The sequence below is a fragment of the Pinus tabuliformis genome, chromosome 8, assembly GCF_031772625.1.
Source record: "Pinus tabuliformis cultivar Carrire ecotype Pingquan chromosome 8, CPIR1, whole genome shotgun sequence".
NCBI classification, from domain to species: domain Eukaryota; kingdom Viridiplantae; phylum Streptophyta; class Pinopsida; order Pinales; family Pinaceae; genus Pinus; species Pinus tabuliformis.
In genome coordinates, this window is record NC_142294.1 from 1,448,509,114 (window position 1) to 1,448,515,385 (window position 6,272).

Below are 6,272 nucleotides of genomic sequence, written 5' to 3' on the forward strand. Positions count from 1 at the left end.
TCAACATATTCCAAGGTCTTTAAATACATTAGCAGATGCAATTGCTTCTCGAGTGTTGGACAAACATTTACGATAATCATGCAAGTAAATTTAAAAACATTTCATCATACATGTTAAACAAGATAAGCCGGTAATAGTGATATATATATAGATAGGAGTGTGTCAAAAAATATACATCGTCTTCGATCATAGGTTGAAAAACACCTTATGATCAGCAAAAATGATAAAGTACAAAAAGTCAAAAATGTCACGTGTGTCTACAAAGTGACTAGCCAATCACTGGTGGTGCTCCCTATACGACACCACTGCACGGGCTACCTTACGCAAAAATCTCCTAAACGGTCCAGGGACCGCGACTACATAGCGCTGAAGTCTGATAGGAATATCATCCATAGTAGTCTCAGGCATATCCGCCATCAGACGCTCTAGATCATGCTCCAACTCAGCTAGTACCTCTGCAGCCGCCGCGTCCTGTGGGGCCGGTACTGGTGCAACTGGATGTCTTCTCTCAAAAGGCCGGAGGTTGGCTGGGCGCTGTGGACCAACATCTGCATTTTGAAAATTTTACTGTCAGTTTTGAGACGATATATATAAAAAACAAAAAAAATGCATAATTTGAAAACTTGTGAAAAATAAAGTACCTCTGTCATCCCATTGTTCTCCCTGTGGAAGAACCATGTCCGGATCACCTCGAAAATCTACTCCGGCATACGGAAAGTCCTGGATCGAGAAAACCTGGTCCTCCAACCAGTGAAAGTAACTATCAGAAAATCGAACAACTGCCGCGCCCTTGTCAGGATGCCGGGCCATCACCGCAACCCATCGTACCAGCTTTGGCTCCCGAGGACCCAAGATATCAACAGTGAGTTGCTGAGGGATCAGCATCGGAACTCTCTCTAAGGCAAAGCTCACGATTAAAGGCCCATATCCAAAAGTTTTCAGTCTTCCGTTCTTTGCCTTAGTCAGTTGGCTCTTCACATTAGCCGACACAGCATCACACCAGTTGAAAATGGTGCCTTGGTAACAGTCAATTGCCATCCGCATTTGGGACCCGGAAGCAATGTGTAAAGCGGCCGCGCCGCAAATTCTGGTAACCGTGAACGCTATAACTTTGAGTTCGTGCAGAGAGATGTGTTTGATCTCCACGCCTTTCGAATGGTGTGCACCAGGTGTGCACCAATCTTCCCGGAGACTAACAAGGGATTGGCCACCCGGCCTAGTCCCGGCTAGATTGAGTTGCTCGCCTCTATTTGGCAAGCCAGTGAGAAAGTATACATCCGAGGGCTCTATCTCGAGCTGGTGCCCTCCTATGTAAAAGCATTGCTCTTGAACGTTCCATCTCTCAACCAGCCATTCTAAGAATCTTACCTGAGCCCTCATGCCAGGTATGGCCCAGTATTTATATAGCCCGCATTCTTTTAGGGCATCAATGGAAGGTTGATGTTCAATTGCAGCTAAATCAACGTCTTCATGCTCTCTTTCTCTCCAATCCAACATGGTGAGTTCCCTACACACCAAGAAACAATGATTAGAACTGATTTGGGGAAATTTGAATGGTTATTTGTGGAGATTGGGGTTTTAAAATCCGCCTTTCACGGAGGACGCACCCCGTATTTACAACACAGGGTGTCCGGACGCAGCTGGCCTGAAGGTGGGCTGCGTCCCCCGACCATTTTCCTGTATAGGAAAAAGTTGGGGGACGCAGGTCACCCGAAGGGCACCTGCGTCCACCGAGGGGCGCATTCTAAAACCTAAACCCCCCCAAAAACCAAAACTAAAACCTAAAAATCAACTTTAATCGGATGAAATTGAAGAGTAGGATGTTGTAAAATACCTGGAAGAGACGGCGTTCGATTCTGACGGTCGGATTTTCCGCAGCGACCACGGGAAGTTTCTTGCCAAAAGCTCCTTTTTCAACCTCAACAGTCAAACGGTAAAAATGACATGGTAAAAAGTCTTTTTATAGGTTTTTTGGATGAATTTGTTCATTTTTCACCATGGAAAGATGTTTTTCGATGTATTTTTGCCTATCTTAAACAGGTATGAGTAATGTGTCGCTTTTGTGCAGGACAAAGGGACTTAGAGGGAAAATTGTCATTTTTCACAAACCAAAATATCAGAGTCATCTTTTAAGCCTTTTCTGACTCCTAAAAAATGAAAAGATTGCCGAGCGTTTCTTTTACACTCGTTAAAACGGAATTAAAAGACGGTCCCCTTATAGCTCTTTTCTGACCGTAAAATCAGGAAAAGATTGCCGGGTTTTTGTCGTTTCAAACTCGATACGGAAATAAAACGACGTGTCTTTGATCACTTTTTACTTTTCAGGTCAGTGACACTAATTATGAAAGTACTCCTTGGTCGCAAGATCAAGCGGTTCCCCCAGGTATTATTTTATACTTTTTTCGGGCTTGAGGGACACAAATCTACGAAAAAGTTCGACTTGGAGTCTTCTTAAGTTTTTCAGACTCTCTAAAATTGAAAAACGCCGAGTTTCTCCTATACTGGGCTCGTTAAACATTTCACAGTAAAGGACCTGTTCAATTACAAACAGGAACGAACCACTCCTTCCTAAGGTTCGAATCAAAACTAGGTTGGACTCATCCGAAGGATGAGCTTATAATCAAGCATATGTTATCCTCCTCAAGCTTGTTAAAAATAAAGAGGTACTTGCCAGAAATGGTGGGGGAAAAGAGAGAAGAATGAGCCTATTTGTTACCTTTTGTCTCAGAAGAAGCTTTATTACCACTCTTGAACACGACACTTTTTCATTCACCTGGGTTGGGAAATCCTTTACCTCATAGTTGATCAAACCACTTTGAAAGTCTTCAACCGGGTTCCGGGGATTAACTTTGAGTTATTCAGCACCAAGCCATCTGTCGTGTTGTTATGTGTTCAAGAGGTCTGCAAACAAAACTTTCATCTGCAAAATACTTGTCATCCATTTGACCATCCCCGAGTCAGTCCTTACAGCAACATTTCTTCAACTTGAACAATGATTTCGTGTTGTGGGCTTGCCTGCAACGGGTCGCTTTCTATCAACATCGGCACATTATCTAGAGAGATGACTTAGAAATCATCAGTACCTTGAAGTCTGCATGCATCAATGGCAGGTTTCTCGCCTTTGACATCAGTTTACATCATTGACTTTCGATCGAAGGATTCCGTGAAATGTTCGACATCAACTCATTCATTCACATCTCATGGATTGTACTGGGTACTTTGAGAACCATTGACATTACTGGTGGTCTCTCTCACGCTTGTTAACAGTTTACATCATCGACTGGTAATCAAGTGGTTTCTACCATGTTCGACATCAACTCATTTATTCGCATGGCTAGAATCGTACCAATTCGAGAAGTAGAAATGAAGACCCTGGATCTAGTTTCCACCATCCAGGCTGCGAGGAGTTTTGTATTCATTATCTAAGTAGACTAATCATAAACAGATGGCTGCGGCCATACTGTGTCTGCAAAAGTCTATGATTATGATGTACTGCAAGATCATTCCTGTATCAGAGTAGTTAGTCTGTTAGTTAAAGTTTTAATCTGAGTATGGGAATGCCTACCTCAGTGATGATATAATCTTATACATGTATTTTGTGTTGAAAATTGTAGGTTCTGACCAGGCTCTCCACGAGATAATCCTTGAAATGATAAAGCGCTTCACCCTTCCTAGATAATACAAAACCCTAATCTATTCCAGGCTTCGCACTTTAGGGGGCAATCTGTTACACTAAAAAATGTCACCATGACTATTTACAGTTAGGATGACTCTATCAACAGTCATACTACCCTCTTAGGCAAGTCTTATGCCTCTGCTCTCCATGTCAAACTCCAAAAAAGAGAGAAAGTCTTTCTAAATGTATTTATCTCTGGGGATGCAGGTTCTCTCAACCTTACCTGCGGGGACACACCCAAGGTTCACAAAAGCTGTGTCTTTGGACGCTCTGTATGTAAAGGTGCAGGTGCGTCCCCCTGAAAAGGTTAAAATGCGCAAGTTTCATCTTTAAAAAGTCACTTGTGGTTATTTCTAGAGCATTCTAGAAGGTTGTTCGACGTGTATTGAGTGCCTCCAGATGGTTCATGCACTCCTACCAAAGAGGAACTTATCCCATCAATAGGGGAGCTATCCCATCCAAAGAGGGGATTATCCCATTGATGGTGGACCTGATTAACTTCCTCTTGAACACTATAAATACAGGCATTGGGCCAGAAGGAGGGGAGGTTGAAAGCTATACATTTCTAAGGGTAAATGCTGCAGGAATTAGGACTCCCATTTAGAAGCTTGTGAGGAGAGATTGCCATCTTTACTTGTTCTATTTGGAAGTGGGTGAGCTTTGTCAAAGTAAAGGAGAACTCTTGTGGACCCTGGAAGGAGCTTGCACAACACCAAGGCTCAGGTTGTAATGGTTCCTTTTGATTACCTTTAATGCAAATTAGTCCATTCTTCTCAATAACTTGTTGTTTATGAGTTATTTCATGTACTCCTTGGTCTATATGTTGAATATGCTTTGTTTTATGTTATAATCAGGTGCTATTTAATGGTTTGACTGTTGGTGATTGCAGGTTTTGGAGAAAGGGAGGAGCTCATCCAGATCAACAAAGCTTGGACTTATACAACAGCGTTTGGACAAAGGTAAGAACAAAACACTTGATTTCTCATATCATAATGCATGTTTAGAGAAGGATAGCTCTAGTTTGTTTTGTTTGTCATTAGAATGTCTTAGACTTCTAGGAAGGTCGGTTGTGTCCGCACTATTGACTGATTCCATGTGACAGTTAGGGAGAAATCCTATGGAGGGAATTCCTTCTTAGGATATGAAGCAATCATAACTTTGATCTAATAAGTAGTGGGTGTTGGTTTTCTTAATAACTTCTACATCATGTGGATTCTTTATATGATATTAAGAGGTTAGATAATAGAGGGATCAACATTAACTTTATCCTTTTCCTCAAGGGAGGGAGTCTAAGCCTCTTCTTCCTTAGATTAAAACTATTTTTCATAAAATATTTGGAAGAAAAACTATGGCATGGGTACCTTGTCTATTTCAAGTATAACATTAAATTCTTCTACAACCATTGTTTTGGGTTTGGCAGTGTGATTTGTTTGGCGTTTCTCTTCATTTAGTTACTTGAATATTCACCAATATTTGGTATTGTCTATGTCCCACTTGCCATATTTGCTCCACATACTAGTGGTTGAGGTGGAAAGGTTGTATTTCTCCTCCTTAGTGTGGAATATGGTTAGAGTGTCAATTTTAGTTGTGGGTGCTTGTCACTCCATCATGTGTTAGCATTTCTATTGGAGATTTGGTTTTTATTTTATTTGGATTTTGTTTTTCCCACAACAACCTCAACGTAGGTGTTCTTCATGCACACTAGATGGTTGATTGTATATTTTATTGTTTTGGGGTTTCATGAAACACTTTGACTCTATTTAATTGGTCGAGGGTCCATTTAAAAATTTCAGAACTGATTTCCTTGATTATCTCTAAAGTGAAATCATGTAGATCCTTATGCCATTGGCGTATGAAAGTTGAAGGAGATATAGGCCAATGAGAGTAAACATACCACAACCATCCAATCTAGGCATGTCAAAGTGTTGAATGAACTATTCTACTAATAGGTATAGGTTTTGTATCAATGCCTCATAGAGGTGATGGAACAAACAAGGGAGTTACCTATTATATATTATGGAAAAACTTTAGTTGAGATGTTGTTATTATTGATGAACTTGGAGCAAGCCATGGTTAAAGTATCCAAGTGATGCCAAGGGTTTTCTTTAATGTCCCCCCCAAATTTGGGTAATTTTGATAGATATGGAGGAAGTTGTGTTTGTAAAATATAGGGCAAGAAGATTGTTTAGATATTTAATCAAAAGAAGAATGTATTTTCATACCTCCTACCATGATTTAGCTCTTAACTGGGGTATTCTCCAAGGGGGAAGTATTATTGTTAGAAAGGGATACCTTATCCAAACTTTGTATAATTGATTGAGAGAAGTGTTTGAATTGAAGAATTGAATATTATTTTTGAATTGATGTGTGTCAACTAAAATTTGTAACATAGTTGGCATGTATACTTATTCAAATAATTATGGAAAAGAGGCTTGAGATGGTGTTTCCATTAAGGTGAACGCTTGGATATTGTGAAATTGTTGATATATAATATTTTACCCATAATTAGGTGTGTGTTGGAATGTAAATTTGTCATTGGAGAATTGCTAGAATGTGTATTTGTTTTAAAGGATATGTTGGGATGTGCACTTACCTT